The sequence below is a fragment of the Bubalus kerabau genome, chromosome 1 (genome assembly GCF_029407905.1).
Source record: "Bubalus kerabau isolate K-KA32 ecotype Philippines breed swamp buffalo chromosome 1, PCC_UOA_SB_1v2, whole genome shotgun sequence".
Taxonomy (NCBI): domain Eukaryota; kingdom Metazoa; phylum Chordata; class Mammalia; order Artiodactyla; family Bovidae; genus Bubalus; species Bubalus kerabau.
The window spans coordinates 97,795,731-97,813,574 of NC_073624.1; the positions used below are offsets into that span (position 1 = coordinate 97,795,731).

Consider the following 17,844-nt stretch of genomic DNA (forward strand, 5'->3'; position numbering starts at 1 on the left):
AGAGGTGCAGTGTATCATCTGGTCTTTGTTTTTGGTGGATTCATGTTGTATGGACTTTTTAAAAAACCTATTAGATGAGGAAGTTATCCTGAACTTGCAGACTCCCCTGACCTTAATTAGTTGGCCTCTATGATTTATGCCGTGGAGGCCCAGCCTTTTAAAGGCAAAAAAAGGGACATCTGGTCATCTTACCCCAATCACAGTCATTAATCCCATCAAGAGCACCTGCCTTAACACTGGCCTCCTTGTGTCGTCATTAGGGTCAAATGAGGAACAAGGTGATTCAGGTATTATTACTAGCATCTCCATGTTACAGACATGTGGTCTGAGGCACAGAAGTATTAACTTGCCTATCTCACAGCTAGTAATTAATATAACTAGGATTTGAACCCAGGCCACAAAAGACTCAAGGTTATAGTAAGTAAAAAAATAAAATTATGGGACTATGTTATTTTCTCTTTTATTTAAGGTTAGTTTACTTAATTATTCTGCATCTAGGCAATTTTCTTAGCATAAGACAAAGGAATATTTTGCTGACAGTTTTTCATAATATTTCTCCAAAACTGGTATGACAGCAGGATGCATAATATTTCATGATCAAATTTCCCAACATGGTCCAAATAAGAATATTCTTACAAAGTTATTTTAGGGATTCATTGGTTTTCCCAAGGGCCTCTACTAAGCCTCTGATAGTCAAATAATTTTCTTTTGAAGTGCCCATGCAATTGGTTTTGATAGTATTTGCATTGCAGACTCGCACAATTAGCAGGAGGTACTCTGGCAAAATGTGATCTAAGAGGACATATACTAGCATTAAGAGAAGAAATGTTTTTCGAATGGGAACTAATTTGATATTAGTGAATATTTTTATCTTGAGATGACCTTTGCTTCCCTATGTAACCTGACAATAGCTGGGACTTGAGTAATGAAGGCTGAGCTAATGTGGACCCTCTGGCATTTCACAGACATTAACTGTCCAACCTTCTTTAGAGAATGGCTACAGCTTTGCTGATTCAATAAGGGTATTTGGTGCATCCCTGAGGAAGACAGGCTATAAGGTGGCCCCAAAGACTTTTACCTCCTGGTATCCATGATATTGTGTAATTCTCTCCCTTTGAGTGTGAGTGGGTCCTGAGATTTGTTTCTGATCAATAGGTAATGGAATGTATGTGATTACATGTATATCAGTTTATTACGTAAGATTTTAATGTCCATCATACTGATAGACTCTCTTCCTTGCTGGCTCTGAGGAAGCAAGTGACCATGTTATGAGCCTCCCTGTGGACAGGCCCACATGGCAGAAATTGAGAGTAACTTCCCACTGACAGTGGGGAAGGAACTGCAGCCCTCAGGCTAACAATCCTCGAGAAGGATTGATGATTCCAACAATCATGTGAGTTTATAAGTGGGTCATTTGCCAGTCAAATCTTGAGCTAATATTGCAGCCCTGGCCAAGACAGTGATTGCAGCTTTCAGATGAGACCCTGGAGTAGAGAACCAACAGTCTTGCTTGGACTCTAGACTCACAAGAACCATGAGTCTAGACTCACAGTTAACCAAGATGATAACTGTGTGCTGTTCTAAGTTTCTAACTTTGAAGCAATTTGTTATCTAGCAATAGATAATTGACAATACAATTATCATATTAAAAATCAGTGAGTCATTTATTCCAACATTTATTAAGAAAACCCCATGTACAGAGAACCCTGCACCAGTTCTGGGGATACTGTGGTGAAGAAGAAAAAAATGGATGTTCATGGACCTTACAATCTAATGAAACGGATAACTCCGATATTGTGATTTTTTAAAATTGAGGTATAGTTGATGTATTTTTGGTCATCTGATGTGAACAGCCAACTGATTGGAAAAGTCCCTGATGCTGGGAAAGATTGAGGGCAGAAGGAGAAGAGGGTGTCAGAGGGTGAGATGACTGGATGGCATCACTGATGCAATGGACATGAACTAGGACAAACTTTGGGAGATGGTGAGGGACAGGGAGGCCTGGCGCGCTGTAATCCATGGTGTCAAAGAGTTGGACACAACTGGGTGACTGAACAACAACAGCACACTTGATGTACAAATTATATAAGTTACAGGTATGCAGCGTGCTGCTGCCGCCGCTGCTAAGTCACTCAGTCATGTCCAACTCTTAGCGACCTCATGGACTGCAGACTACCAGGCTCCTCCGTCCATGGGATTTTCCAGGCAAGAGTACTGGAGTGGGGTGCCGTTGCCTTCTCTGGTATGTAGCATAGTGATTTACAGTTTTAAAGATTATACTCCATTTATTTTTATTATAGAATATTGGCTACCTAGCCTGTATTGTTGGAGAAGGAAATGGCAACCCACTCCAGTGTTCTTGCCTGGAGAATCCCAGGGACGGGGGAGCCTGGTGGGCTGCCGTCTATGGGGTCGCACAGAGTCGGACACGACTGAAGTGACTTAGCAGCAGCAGCAGCAGCAGCAGCCTGTATTGTACAATATATACCAGTAGCTAATTTTTTAATACATAGCGGTTTGTACCTCTTGATCTCCTATTCTTGTCTTGCCCACCCCCACCTCTCCCCTCTGGTAACCACTGGTTTGCTCTCTATCTATGAGTCTGTTTCCTTCTTGTCACTACTTTCATTTTTAGATTCCACATATAAGTGATACCACACAGTATTTGTCTTTTTTTGTCAGACTTACTTCACTTAGCATAATACCCTCTAGGTCCATCCATATTGCTGCAGATGGCAAAATTTCATTCATTTTTCTTCATGGGTAAGTAGTTTTCTATTGTATGTATACTACATCTTCTTTATCTATTCATCTCTTGATGAACACTTAGGTTACTTCCACATCTTGGCAATTGTAAATAATGCTGCTGTAAACATTGGGGTACATATATGTGATATTATGACTTATGTTAAGGAATATATATATTTGGTTTTCATTCCTGGCTCCTGGCACAGAGCTCCTAAAACCCTTGGAATTTCCTGAGTGATATGATAGTCTTTCGTTATTCGTAAGGAAACCCTTCTGAGCACACCTGTATCTTTACTAATGAGATAACCTGGGGTGTACATTCCATCAAGGAATGCATGGCTTCTGAACTTCACATGCACAGGCTGCCGCTGAGACTCAGTCTCAGACAACCAGGCAAGAAATTGACACCTCTTCTGATTGTTTGATCTAGCACATTGAATCCAGAACTTTTTGGTGAGGGCCCCTATAAGATGAAATCGATCCAATCTAAAATGATGACCTTCTCTTCCTAACAATGTCAGAATACTTTCCCACAGTCCTGCAGTGCTTTTGGTGTGCCAGCCTGCTCTTCCCAGGTCTGATTTTGATTTCAGGGCATGCTAGAATCGGACTTTAACTGTGGGTCTGGAGTCAGTGAGCAGAGGACGGGGTGGACCATGAGGACATCCCCTTGCAAGGTCACCACCAAGTGAAGTCGGTGTCTTTGAACAGGACAGGACCAGCCTCATCAGAATGGGAGGAGGGGCTGTTTTTGTTGATCCAGGGAGTTCTGTTCTGGGACTTTAGATTTTGGGGCTATGTGACACCTCCAAAATATGTCCATTCCAATACTCAGGGCAAGAGTCACTTTTCCCAATAAATGCCCTGAAAGACCTGGTGAGACTGTGAATTCAGTCTTTTATAATCCATCGATCTTCAGTCTCTGTCTCTGCCTCTGACTTTTCAGCTTCATTAGCTCTGTGCCTTCATGAGATGAAAGAGTATTTTAGGGAGGTCATAGAATCTTTCTCATTCACTGACCATGCTCTGAAGTGAGAATTAAACTCCTAAGCCCATGATTTTTTTTTCTTTAATTTTTTTTTTCTGCGATTAGATGGAACTTCTCACCTGAGAGCCTTCATATTCCTTCCTTCTCCACCCACCAGAGCCCTGCTTTCCCTGACATTTCATTCTGCGCAACAGCAGGTGATCAGTTTTGCCACTGGGTGTGTGTGTGTGTGTGTGCTTGTGTTTAGTCGCTCAGTCGTGTCCGACTCTTTGTGGTCCCATGGACTGTAGCCCACCAGGCTCCTCTACCCATGGGATTTCCCAGGCAAGAGATCTGGAGTGGGGTGCCATTGCCTACTCCAGGGGATCTTCCCAACCCAGGGATCAAACCTGTGTCTTCTGCATTGACATGCTGGTTCTTTCCCACTGAGCCACCTGGGAAGCCCCAGTATGAACACAACTCACAGTATAATCAAAATGCACTTTTATATTTACCACCAACTCTCTCAATTTCACTCAGGGATGGAGGAGGAGAGCTGATCTTCCTCTCCCCCCAGCTGAAACTTCTGACAGCTTCTCTTGCTCTCCCCGATGACCTTCACCTCCACCTGCTAGCTATCATTGTCTTTTTCTCTCAGATTGAAGATCGGGCAAGATGAGAGGGAAAGAGGCCAGTGAGTTATGACTTGATGTGTGGCTTCATGTTCTCTGGGCCTTGGAGATGATTAAAGCTGGTGACCCCCAGGGGGCCGTTGTCTGGCTCAGGAGGATTCTTCCCTCAGCGTACTGGCCTAGGGGTTTTGGACACTCCCTGCCGTCCTCCTCTCCTGCAATACCCTCAATAGGACAAATCTCTGTTCTGGGTGGTTCCTTTCAACTCTTTCCTTAGCCCCTGGATATCCAACAGTACATGCTCAGCTTTGATTGTCAAGGTCTGTCTAAAAAGACCTATTGTTAGGATCCAAGGCTTTCTCCTGTGCAACCCGCAAGTAGTCCTGGGAAATCCCCTCCCTTGGCCCCAGCAAGCTGTGAGAGTGCCTGATGATTCCAGCGGAGCACCTCCTGGGTCTGTTCTCTCCAGAGCACGTAACCAGCCCTTCTTAACATTCAACATTTTGCTGGAGAAACTGGACTTCCTTCCACGACTGGATTGCACTTTCTTGGTCATTAGTCAGACCCTGGTCTTCCGTGTCTGCCAGCTGCAGGAGGCTGCTGCAACTTACTCAGTGGTCTACTGGAAACTTCTTTCACCAGGCTTGAGATTGGGAGATAGCACCAAGCACCCTCTACCTTTGTCCAAAGGAGAAAAGACTTAGAGCTGAAACCTCTTCAAAAAAGATCTTCTCAGCCATTTTCTCCAAATAGTCTGAGCCCTGTTTACATTCTTGATTTCTCTGAGAAGCTCAGGAGATGTGGGGCAGTTTTTTCAGCCCTACAAATCCTGCCTAATAGTGGGGAGATTGGGGAATAGGGGCCGGCCTCACTCTAACCATGGCATCCTGAGATGTAATCTAGTGATGTGTCTGTCTAAACTGAGGGAGAAACAGCATCATCCTAACTTGTGTTGCAATAGTTTTCATGACTCTTTTACCACTGGGTGCCACTGTTTTACCTGCATCCCATCCTTACTGCTTTATTTTTAAAATTGTTTTATTTATTTACTTTTGGCTGTGCTGGGTCTTTGTTACCGTGCAGGCTTTCCTCTAACTGTGGCGAGCAGGGGCGGCTCTCTGGTGGTGTGCAGGCTTCTCTTGTGGAGCACTGCCTCTAGGGTGTGTAGCTTCAGGAGTTGCAGTGCGTGGGCTCAGTAGGTGTGGCTCGCAGGCTCTGGAGCACAGGCTCCATAGTTGTGGTGTACAGGCTTAGTTGCTCTGCAGTATGTGGGATCTTCCTGGACCAGGGGGTTGAACCTGTGTCTCCTGCACTGGCAAGCGGATTCTTTACCACTGAGCCACCAGGGAAGTCCCCTTACTGCTTTCTTAGCCAACCAGGTCATCTAATCTACCCCAGATTCCTAGTACCTTGTGATCTCTTTCAAAGAAAGAATCCATTCTATCCAGTTTCAGTAGAACTTCATTACATGGTATTAACTAGAATTTCTGGGAAGGCCAACAACAAAGCCTGCATGTCAAACAGTCAGAAGCAAAGCATCCAGGAGAAATGTCCAACAACATCCCAAATGTCTGAACACACCATCAGAGTGTTCTAGCAGAAGTCCTGCTGTGGCTGCCAGGCAGGGGATACTCAACCTCTGTAAAGCCTGGACCCACTTCAGTTCTTGCAGAAAGGCAAATTCCCCAGGGCCATACTTACCAGGAGAATAATGTGTAATTTTTTTGCTTGTATTTCCAGTCTTGCTTAGGTTTGGGGTTTATTGGAATATAGTCACATGTCTATATCCTAGCAGCAAAGGGTTTCAGGATATGTGTTATCTTTGTTTCTATTTATGGAAAGGAGAATTCACAATATAAAAGAACTACAAAGAAAAGATGTGGAGCAAACACAAATATCAAATGTCCATTATAAAACTCTTGGGACAAAAAAAGTTTATGGTCCCAATCAATAAACTATTTTGATTAGATAAAATAGTCAAAAGACTTTCTTTGTACCTTTGACTTTTGCATATAATACCCATTCAAAATATAAATTAAGAAGAATTTAAATCCATTTGTTTGAGGCTCTTCCCAAGGACCATCTTCCTATTCTGTCTCCTCTTAGGCTGTTGAAGTCTTCTAATATCTTGCATTGTCATTGTTCTTTAACATTGTTGATTGTTCTAACTGACCCTTTGATAGTCTTTGTTCTTGTGTTGTTACAGTTAGTTCTTGTGTTGTTACAAACATAAATGAGGTAATGCATTTAGAACTCTTAGCACAGTGCTTGACACATAATGGGCTTCCCTTGTGGCTCAGCTGGTAAAGAATCTGCCTGCAATATGGGAGACTTGGGTTTGATCCCTGGGTTGGGAAGATCCCCTGGAGACAGGAAAGGCTACGCACTCCAATATTCTGGCCTGGAGAATTCCATGGACTGTATAGTCCATGGGGTCGCAAAGAGTCGTATATGACTGAGTGACTTTCACTTTCACTTCTTGGCACATTGTAGGTCATGATACTGGTAATCCTCCACCTTGTGATTCCCTAATATTTTTGCCTGTGGTTGTTTTTCAAGTCTTGATTATAAAGAACTCACTGAGATATAGTAGGTGCATTTGAGGGGTTTTTCCAGTTAATGTCCCCACAACTTAAACATGAAAGCGGTGATTTATAATAAGAAAGATATGTTTGGTCTTTGTCCTCCTTTCTGGCCCTGAGCTCCTAAAACCCTTGGACTTCTCTAAGTGATAAAGGTGCCTCAATATTCACAACAAACTCTTTTGAGCCACACATGAGTTTATATTAAAGAAGTGACTTTTGGAAAGCACCTAAGGATGGACGGTGGTTGCCAGGGGAATGGACCACAGCTGTTTGGACTACTTTGGTATCAACTCTGAACCCATCTATATGTGGTTTTATCTTTCAAGCATCTAACCCCTTCTCTGAAGAAAGGGACTTTCAGTCCCTCTTCCTCCCCCTGCCTCTGGGGAGGAGAGAGGAACTGGAGGTTGAATTGTTCTCCAATGGTCAAAGATTTCATCAAGCATGCCTATGTAATGAAGCCTCCATAGAAACCAAAAGGACAGGGTGCTTTCACTGCTGCAGCCTGGGTTTAATCGCTGGTTGAAGAACCAAGATCCCACAGGCCATGCAGTGTGGCAAACTAAACAAATGGAAAAACCAGAAGGACGGGATTTGGAGTTTCCAGATTGGTGATCACAAGTTGCTGCTAGGAGACTGAGCCCCTTCCCACATCTCTTGCCCAGTGAATCTTTTCCATCTGGCTTTTCCTGGGTTATATCCTTTCCTAATAAGCCAGTAATCTAGCAGGTAAAACGCTTATGTGAGTTGCTCTAGTAAGTTAATCAAACCCGAGAATTCAGTCACAGGAACCTGTCATCTCTAGCTAGTAAATCAGAAGCTCAGGTGACAGCCTGAACTTGTGATTGGCATCTGATGTTGGGGGGTAAGGAAGAGCAGTGTTTTGGACTGAGCCCTTAACCTGTAGAATCTCATGCTATCTCCAGGTAGATAGTGCCAGAAATGAGTTAATTTAGGACACTCAGGACCCAGCCAGTGTCTGCTGAGAATTAAGGAATTACTTGGTCATGTCAAAATGAAAAACCCATAGTGAAGACACTAATTCATCCTAGGTCAGTTAGACTTCCTAGAAAAGCGGTTACATGCTTGAAGGATAAGATCCCTAGAGATGGGATCAAAGTTGGCACCAAAACAGTCCAAAGGTACAGATACTGGCTAAAGAAAGAGCTAGCAGAAGTTGGGACACTGTGTACTTATGCTGATATCGCATCTGGTCTCTCTAGTCAGTTTGTCTTAAATCCCTGCCCGGCTCTTACTAGCTGTGGGTTCTTAGGCAAGTTACTTAAGTTCTCCAAATTTCTGTTTCTTTTCTTTTCATTTTTAAAAGTTATTTCTGTTTACTTATTTGGTTGCACAGGTGTCAGTTGAGGCACACGGGATCTTTTAGTTCAGCACGTGAAATCTTCGGTTGCGGCGCGTGAACCTTCAGTGGTGGCATGTGGGTTCTAGTTGCCTGACCAGGGATCAGATGCAGCCTGCTTGCCTTGGGAGCCTGGAGTATTAGCCACTGGACCACAGAGAAGTCTCAAGCTTATGTTTCTTCATCTGTGAAATAGGGAAAAAATGACATCTGTCTCAGAAGGTTTTGTTACTTGCTTTGAGCGATTCCTGTCACATAAGAAGTTTGATTTCTGGATTTCATTTACTAGAAAATTTATGTTTGAGAAACATTTTAATTCCCCAAGTCGTCATCTTCCAATGAACTAATGATCCTGCATTTTATGTCTCCTGAGTGTTATTAAAATGTCTGTAAACATAGTTGCTGCTGCTGCTGCTGCTGCTAAGTCACTTCAGTTGTGTCCGACTCTGTGTGACCCCATAGACAGCAGGCTCCCCCGTCCCTGGGATTCTCCAGGCAAGAATACTGGAGTGGGTTGCCATTTCCTTCTCCAATGCATGAAAGTGAAAAGTGAAAGGGAAGTCGCTCAGTTGTGTCCGACTCTTCGTGACCCCATGGACTGCAGCCCACCAGGCTCCTCCATCCAAGGGATTTTCCAGGCAAGAGTACTGGAGTGGGGTGCCATTGCCTTCTCCTTGTAAACATAGTTAGGCTGTTATAAATGAAGGTTTTTATAACTCATCAACTTCAATTTGAAACTCAGTATTATCACTTATAAGAATGAAAGAGAACCAAAGATCCAAAAGGTGTATTAAGTATCAATTTAGTTCAAAGTTTCTTTAGAGAGAAAGTTTCTCTTTAAGGCTAGGTTGACATTCATCCATTCCATGGGTGAATTGATTTGCTATATGCTCAGTCAGGTTTATCCCAACCAGGCTGTGGAAAATGTGTCATTTCACAATTGGGTCAAGCACTCCATGTAAAATGCAGAACTAAAAGTAAGGTTATAAAAATGTCTGTCTACTTCTTTCCCAAATGAGATCGAGAATAATTGATAAGATCTCTGTGGCTAACTACCCAGAGATCCTAATTTTATAAAGGGGACATTCAGACTTGTTACCCTGGAATATAAGCTTTCTATTGTCCTCCTCTACTTTGTTGAGTTAGTAGGAAAATCTTGGCATACTAAATTATAAATTATATCTTTTAGTGGATGACATTTCATAAACATCTTGTGAGTTCTAGACAAGGCTTTGAAGGAAAGTCCCATAGATAATTCCAACTTAGTTTTCCTAGGGTTATTTTATTCCTTCACTTAAAACCATTTTTAAGTAGATCTAATACCGTGACCTTCAATTTCCTCAGCTTTCCCTGGCCTGGGGGTCGCAGTGGGGGCCCACGAATGGTAATAACCCACATTTTGCTGAATTCATCTCACATCTTCAAGTTTCAGAGCCTGAGTGTCCCCATTCAAGTCTCGTTCAGTTATTTTTGTGATTCCCCAGTGGTTGTGTTGCAAACCAGTCTGTCCACTACCGTTACCAAGGGACATTCGTGACGTCTTCTTCCTGTGCCCTGATCTCCTCCCCTCAAAGAGATCTGTTGCCCACTGAGCCATTTGGGGAGGGTGCATTTCTGCGCCCATGCTGCTAGTGTCCAAGGTGATAACGCTGAGGACTGTGCCATGAATGCCATCTCTTTTGGGATCCCCAGACAGCCAACCTGGAGATGCCAAAGCAGTTCCATGTTCCCTGGAGCCCTAAATGTGCCACAGCTGCGTCCCTTACAGAAGGTGGAGAAGGCTCTGCCCTGTGTGGTGCTTGGTCACTTGGACCCAGAAGCTGTGCTTCTGCAGGAGGGAGGCTCTGTGAAATAGTCTTCATCGTCTGTTTTGCAGCTTCTCCTGCTCCACTCGCTGCTCAGACACGCATCTCCCCCAGCCCGCTGGGCCAGCCTCCCCAGTCATCTCCCTCTTCCTCTGACGGGGCTCTTTCCTTCCTCTCATGCAAATCATCTTATGTAAACAGATGCCTTTTCTTTCAGTTCATCAGTGCATTTGTTGAAACTCTTTTGGTTTCAAATAGCAGACACAACTTGAGCCAGAAGTGAATAAAAGAACTGAATTATAAAGCTCTTGGAGGGTCTGGAGAAGTGAAATGGCAGGACTGCAGCTGGGCTTCAAGAAGAAACTAAGGAACCGAAAAGCTACCATAACGTTTCCTTTCCTCTCCAGTTGACTGACTTTCCCTGATCCCTACTCCACGAGGAGCAAAACAGGCCTCTATATGTGGGCTTTGGTGGGGAAAGCAGTGAACTGGCCTGTTGGCCATTTGTTTTTAAATTGATTTATTTTCATATTTGCACGCGCTGGGTCTCTGCTGCTGTGTGCGGGCTTTCTCTAGGTGGGCTGAGCTGGGGCTGCGCTCTGCTGTGGTGCACAGGCTTCTCACTGCGATGGCCTCTCATTGCAGTGGCTTCTCTTGTGGACTACAGGCTCTAGGTCCAGGGCCTTCAGCAGTTGCAGCCTGTGGGCCCAGTGCTTGTGGCATACAGGCTTGGTTGCCCCATGACATGTGGGAGCTTCCCAGATCAGGGATCAAACCAATGTTCCCCGCACTGGAGGTGGATTCTTAACCATTGAGCCACCAGGGAAGTCCCCAACTGGTCATTTCTGCAGCATAGATGATGGTGAAGGTTGGGAGTAGGGAAGGGGCTTGATGTAGATCTGGGATGTGGGCAAGGGCCAGGTCAAAGTTGATTTTTAACAGGTGGGAACTTTATCCTGAGGGCAATGAATGGCAGAGCCACTGCAGAGCGTAGCTTAGAGCAAACGAAATTTTATTGTAGTTCGATCACACCAGTGATATTCAGAAACAGATTTGAGGGAGCAAGACCAGAGACAGGTAGAGTAGTTAGGACACTATTGCGATATATATTCTTGGAAGGAAATGCAGAAATCCTGTTGGGAGCAGGAATAAAAAGAAAGGATGGACTAGAGAACTGTTTAAGTAGTAGAATCCACAGGAGTTGGTCGTAGATTGGCTATGAGAAGAGGAGGAGGAATTCTAAAGTGAATTCCAGGTTGTTGGTCCTGAAGGCTGGCTAAATGGTGGTGATGTTGACTGAGGTGGGGGATGTGGAGAAGGAGCAGATTTTGTTTTGGGGGAAGATGAAATGGCACCCTCTCCACAGACCGGCTGATACTCACTTGATTACACATAGCAGATGAAGTCAACTTTGTGTTTGTTGAGCTTGAGATGCATAAAGGATGCTCAAATGGTGACATCCAGGAAGCCAAGAACATTTAGTTCCATCCCCCTTGGAGAATCAGCACTAGAAATTGATGGTAGATCTGGGACTCGTCAGCACAAAATATAGGCATTCATATTCAGCATATCATGATGCTGAATAAAACTCAAGGAGAGTATGTGGCAAAAATAGCAGTTGACACAGGATGGAAGTCTATAGAACACCAGCAGGTAAAGGGAGGGGACAAGGGGATTGAGGACGAGAAGCCTGTGAGGAGACAGAGAAAGAGATAATTAGCAGTGTTAAATACAACAGAGAGGGCCAATGAGATGACTCAAAGACGTCCATGCACACATGTATCCAAGAATTAACCTGCTATATTTAGCATGCTCAGGCTCTAGAGCCAGACTTACATATATATATATATATATATATATATATATATATATACACACATACACACACACACACACACACACATAGTGAAAGTTGCTCAGTTGTGTCCGATTCTTTGCAACCCCACAGACTGTAGCCCACCAGTCTCCTCTGTCCATGGAATTCTCCAGGCCAGAATACTGGAGTGGGTAGCCATTCCCTTCTCCAGGGGATCTTCTGAACCCAGGGATTGGACCCAGGTCTCCCACACTGCAGGCAGATTCTTTACCGTCTGAGGCACCAGGGAAGCCTATATATATATATATATATAATAAAATAAATACTGTCATGTGTCAGCCACTCTTCAGGACTCCAGGGGTACAGCTGTGAATAAGATAGACTAAGTCTCTGCTCTTATGGAATTTCCATTCTATTTAGAGGTAAGAGGAGTACAGGCTGCAAAAGCAACAACAACAAGGAACAAGAAAATAACAGATAAATTCTAAAAAGAAAATAAAAGGATGACATGATGGGAGGCTGGGTGAGATGGAATCTTATAGATGGGTGGCCAGGGAAGGCCTGTCTGAGGAGGTAACATTCATGCCGGAACTTGAGGACAAGTATGGATGAACCAGGAGAAGTCACAGGGGCAGAGAGTTCCAGGTAAAAGATGAACATACGCAATGACTCTAAGATAGGAACAGATTTGGTCTGTGCAAAGAAAAGAAAGAAGCACATTTATCTGTTATCATGGCCTGTGATCTTTTCACTATACCTCATGGTCTTTCTGACACATCACACTGATAAAGCCATAGGCAAACAGAAAGTCCTAAAATTTATGTGGCAGATACTGTAAAAGTTGACTCAGTAAACTCATATTCCAACCCCGTTCTGTCAAGAAAGCTAAAATCTACATTCTTAGACTCCCTTGCAGATAGACTGAGACGTGTGATAGTTTCTGCCCAACTTATGAGGCCTAGATGCAAGAAGGCAGCTGAGTCCAGAAAGAGAGAGGGAGGGAGGGAAGGAGAGCAGATTCTCTGTAAACTTCCAAGGTACTTTCTTATGGTTCTTTGTAGACTTGCATTAAAACAGCTCCATGTTATGGCAGGGCATTTTTTTCTGGCTGCATTACATTCAAGCTTGGTTCTTCCCAAAGAGTTTGTGAGCTTTTTAGCTTCTTTCATGTTCTTATTTCTACTTAAGCCAGCCAGAGTGAATTCTGTTGTCTGCAACAAGGACTCTTGATTTATATAATGCCCTACTAATTCTGAAATCTCAACAGCTTCTCAGCCTCTTCTCCCAGCCCCTCCCCATCTCATTCCTCTTTGGTAAATCTGGTTGTTTTTCTGAGAACAGGAATCTCAACCTCACTGAAAAACTGGACCTCCTCAACTGAATCATGCAAGATGATTTGTGAGCTGGTTAATCAAGTACTTCTGGGTCTGGCATTGAGCTTGGAGCAGTAAAGGCTGTAACAGTATATAGACATTCCTTTGTCATAGAAATATGCAATCCATTACTTAAAATGAAAATAATCATTATAAGGATATATAAAAATGATTAGAGGGTGATGACCGGAAAAGAACAATAGCAGTAGTTTACTCATTTAATGAATGTTTACTGTGTGCTAGGTAATAAAATAAGGTAATTACACAAATTCCCGAATTTTATCCTCAAAGTCCTATGAAAATGAAAGTGTTAGTTGCTCATTCATGTCTAATTCTTTGTGACACTGTAGCCTGCCAGGCACCTCTGTCCATGGAATTCTCCAGGCACGAAGACTGGAGGGGGTTGCCATTCCCTTCTCTAGTGGATCTTCCTGACCCAGGGATTGACCCAGTTCTCCCACATTGCAGGCAGATTCTTTCCCATCTGAGCCACCAGGGAAGCCCTGTAAGACATGTATTATTATAATGCACTTTTAAAGATGAGAGAACTGAGGCCAAGTCATTTCCCAAAGGCACACAGCTTTTCTCAAAGGCACACAGCTAGTAAGGAGTGGGGGCAGGATTACAACTCCCAGTCCAACTCTAGAGCCATACACTTAAAACCATGCGCTTGCTGTTTGCTGCACATGGAAACATATTTATCTTATGTAATCTTCTCAATGATCATGTGAAGTGGATACTATTTTTCCAACTTAATGGATAGGGAATTGAGTCTCAGGAAGACCAGGTGATTTTCTCAATATTCTAGAGCTCTTAGTAGAAGAACTACAGGTTGAACCAGCATCTTCTGTCTTTTGACCTAAAGTTCTTTCTCCTAAACCACACTTCTTTTCCAATCTCACTCCCCAATTTTAGTCTGAACTCAGCTGCATCGTACAGACAGCCAAAAATAACAGCAGCATAAGCAAGCATGGGTTGTACAAGAGATCAGAAGTAGGCAGTCCAGGCTGGTATAGGAACTCTACACATGCAAAGACCCAAGCTCCTTCAGGTGTCCCATCCCACCATTACTAAGGTATAGCCTTCATTCTCATGGTCTAAGACAGCTACTGGAGCTCTACCCATCAATACCATGTTTCAAGTAGTAGAGGAAAGAACACAGAAGAAAAGGCCAAATGACATTATCTAGCTTTCTTTTAAGCTTTCCCAGAAACTGCTACATTTGACTTCTGCTTACATCTTACCAGGCAGAATTGAGTCATAAGGCCATAATAGCTAATTGCAAAGGAGGGTGAGAAAATTAGGAGTAGCTACATGTCTAGCTACAAATAAAGTGGGTTTATTATTATTATTATTATTATTATTAAGGCAGAAATGAAGTGATGCTCAGTCTTGTTTAACTCTTTGTGACTCCATGAACTATATAGTCCATGGAATTCTCCAGGCCAGAATACTGGAGTAGGTAGCCTTTCCCTTCTCCATGGGATCTTCCCAACCCAGGAATCCAACCCAGGTCTCCCTCATTGAAGGCAGATTCTTTACCAGGTGAGCCACAAGGGAAGCCGAAGAATATTGGAGGGGGTAGACTCCCTTCTCCAGAGGATCGTCCCAACCCAGGAATCCAACCGGGGTCTCCTGCATTGCAGGCTGATTCTTTACCAACTGAGCTATCAAGGAAGCCCATTAAGGCAGAAGGAAAGTTGATAAATAGACAGCTAGTTCTGCCTACCCCTTTTGGAGTGATTATTTGAAGCTTCCTAGGTGGCTCAGTGGTAAAGAATCCACCTGCCAATGCAGGAAACTCAAAAGAGGCGGGTTCGATCCCTGGGTCAGGAAGATCTCCTGGAGGAGGAAATGGCAACCCACTCCAGTATTCTGGCCTGGAGAACTCCATGAAAAGAGGAGCATGGAGGGCTACAGTCCATAGGGTCACAGAGTCAGACATGACTGAGCAACTGAGCATGCATGCATGTAGCTCTCAGTAGCTATCTCTGAAGGCTGCTAGCTGTCCTAGCAGAAACAGATGACACAATCAGAAGAATTTAACTGAAAAATTAATGGAGAGATGATTTTCAAAGATTTGGGAAAGATTAAGGAAAGATTGAAGGCAGGAGGAGAAGGGGCCAACAGAGGATGAGATGATTGGATGACATCACTAACTCGATGGACATGAGTTTGAGCAAGCTCCAGGAGTTGGTGATAGACAGGAAGGCCTGATGTGCTGCAGTCCATGGGGCCGCAAAGTGACTGAGTGACTGAACTAAACTGAATTGGACTGAAGGGAACCATCAAAGGATGGCTAGATATCTGGAAGCTAGCAAGAGAAGGCAGCTGCTACTAGCCCTAGACCCAAGAGAGAGGGGTCAGAGACGAAAGACCCCAGGCTCTCCATCTTCTTGTCCTCCTGTATTTGGCAAGCAGCTGCCTGGATCTAACCTGAGAGCAAGGGAGCCTGGTGAGCCCAGAGACCAGCCTTCAGAGTCCAGAGCAGGGAGAGGAGGGCAAAGATGGTGTGGGACAAATAGAGAATATCCAGCATAGTCACCTCTGCAAGGTGCCAGCCTGTGTCCTTCCACACATTAGGGAAAGGGGCTGGCCAATATGGTGAGAAGATTTGCAGCAGTTTGAGTACAAAGACTGAAACTTCCAGCCAGGGTACAGGAAGGGAGAGTCCCGAGCTGTGGCTTGGAGGTGTTTGAGGAATGCTTTGTCAACTCAAGACTCAGTACAGAAACAAGACCACGGTCTGTCCCCTCTTTGGCCATAAAGGGCCAGGAAAGTTACCTGCTTTTTCTCTTTACAGTTTTATAGCTCTGAGTGAACCTCAGAGTGAGTGGGCGTGGGTTCCTGCTCAGAACCAAGTGCATCTGAGGACCTGCTAAACCTCCATATGCAGACTGAGAAGAACAGAAATGGGAAGTCAGGGAGATCTATCCGATCACACTTTTGTCTCCCCTGTCACCTTATATTGTGTTATTGTTTTGTTTATTTTCTTAATTATTTTAAAATGTTTAATTTCATATTGGAGTATAGTATGCATTTACATTGTTGTGTTAGTTTCAGGTGTACAGCAGAGTCATTCAGTTATATATATATACATACATCTATTCTTTTTCATGGAGAAGGCAATGGCACCCCACTCCAGTACTCTTGCCTGGAAAATCCCATGGATGGAGGAGCCTGGTGGGCTGCAGTCCATGGGGTCGCTAAAAGTCGGACATGATTGAGCGACTTCACTTTCACTTTTCACTTTCATGCATTGGAGGAGATGGCACCCCACTCCAGTGTTCTTGCCTGGAGAATCCCAGGGATGGGGGAGCCTGGTGGGCTGCACAGAGTCGAACACAACTGAAGTCACTTAGCAGCATTCTTTTTCAGATTCTTTTCCCATATAGGTTATTACAGAGTATTGAATAGAGTTCCCTGTGCTATACAGTAGGTCCTTGTTGATTATCTATTATATATATATACACATACATATATATAAAAGTGTATATACGTTAATCCCAACCTCCTAATTTATCCCTCCCCTTGCCTTTCCTCTTTGGTAACCATAAGTTTGTTTTCTAAGTCCGTAAGTCTGTTTATGTTTTGTAAATGAGTTCATTTGCATTATCTTTTTAGATTCCACGTATAAGTGATATCACATTGTATTTGTCTTTGTCTGACTGACTTCACTTAGTGTGACAATCTCTAGGTCCATCCTTGTTGCTGCATGCGTGTGTGCTAAGTCACTTTAGTGGTGTCTGACTCTTTGCAACCTTATGAACTGTAACCTGCTAGCTCCTCTCCATGGTAAGTATGCTGGAGTGGGTTGCTGTGCCCTTCTCCAGGGACTCGTCCTGACCCAGAGCTCGAACCCCCATCTCTTACGTCTCCTGCATTGGCAAGTGGGTTCTTTACCACCAGTGCCACATAGGAAGCCCCCATGTTGCTGCAAATGGCATTATTTCAGTCTTTTTATGACCGAATAATATTCCATTGTATACATGTAGTACATTGCCTTTATCTATTCATCTGTTGATGGACATTTATGTTGCTTCCATGTCTTGGCTATTGTAAACACTACTACATTGGGGTGCATATATCTTTTCAAATTATGGTTTTCTTCAGATATATGCCCCAGAGTGGGATCGCTGGATCATACAGTAGCTCTATTTTTAGTTTTTTAAGGAACCTCCTTATTGTTCTCCATAGTGGCTGTACCATTTACATTCCCACCAACAATGTAGGAGGCTTCTCCTTTCTCCATACCTTCTCTAGCATTTATTGCTTGTAGACATTTTGACAATTGCCATTCTTACCAGTGTGAGGTAATATCTCATTGTGGTTTTTTTCCCACTGTGTTTTGATTTGCATATGTCTAATAACTAGCTATATTGAGCATTTTTCATGTGCTTTTTGGCCCTCATGGCTCAGCTGGTAAAGAAACCACCTGCAATGCAGGAGACCTGGGTTGGATCCCTGGGTTGGGAAGATCCCCTGGAAGATGGAAAGGCTACCCACTCCAGTATTCTGGCCTGGAGAATTCCATGGACTGTATAGTCCATGGGGTTGC

At 43.7% G+C, this 17,844-nt stretch overlaps 1 long non-coding RNA gene across 1 annotated transcript; it reads left to right on the forward strand.

The window, feature by feature from the left end:
• Positions 1-318: 318 nt before the first annotated feature.
• Positions 319-8,718, forward strand: LOC129655197 (uncharacterized). Its single transcript, XR_008715825.1, has 2 exons — positions 319-417; positions 8,290-8,718. It is a non-coding gene; the product is annotated as an uncharacterized LOC129655197 (long non-coding RNA).
• Positions 8,719-17,844: the final 9,126 nt, after the last annotated feature.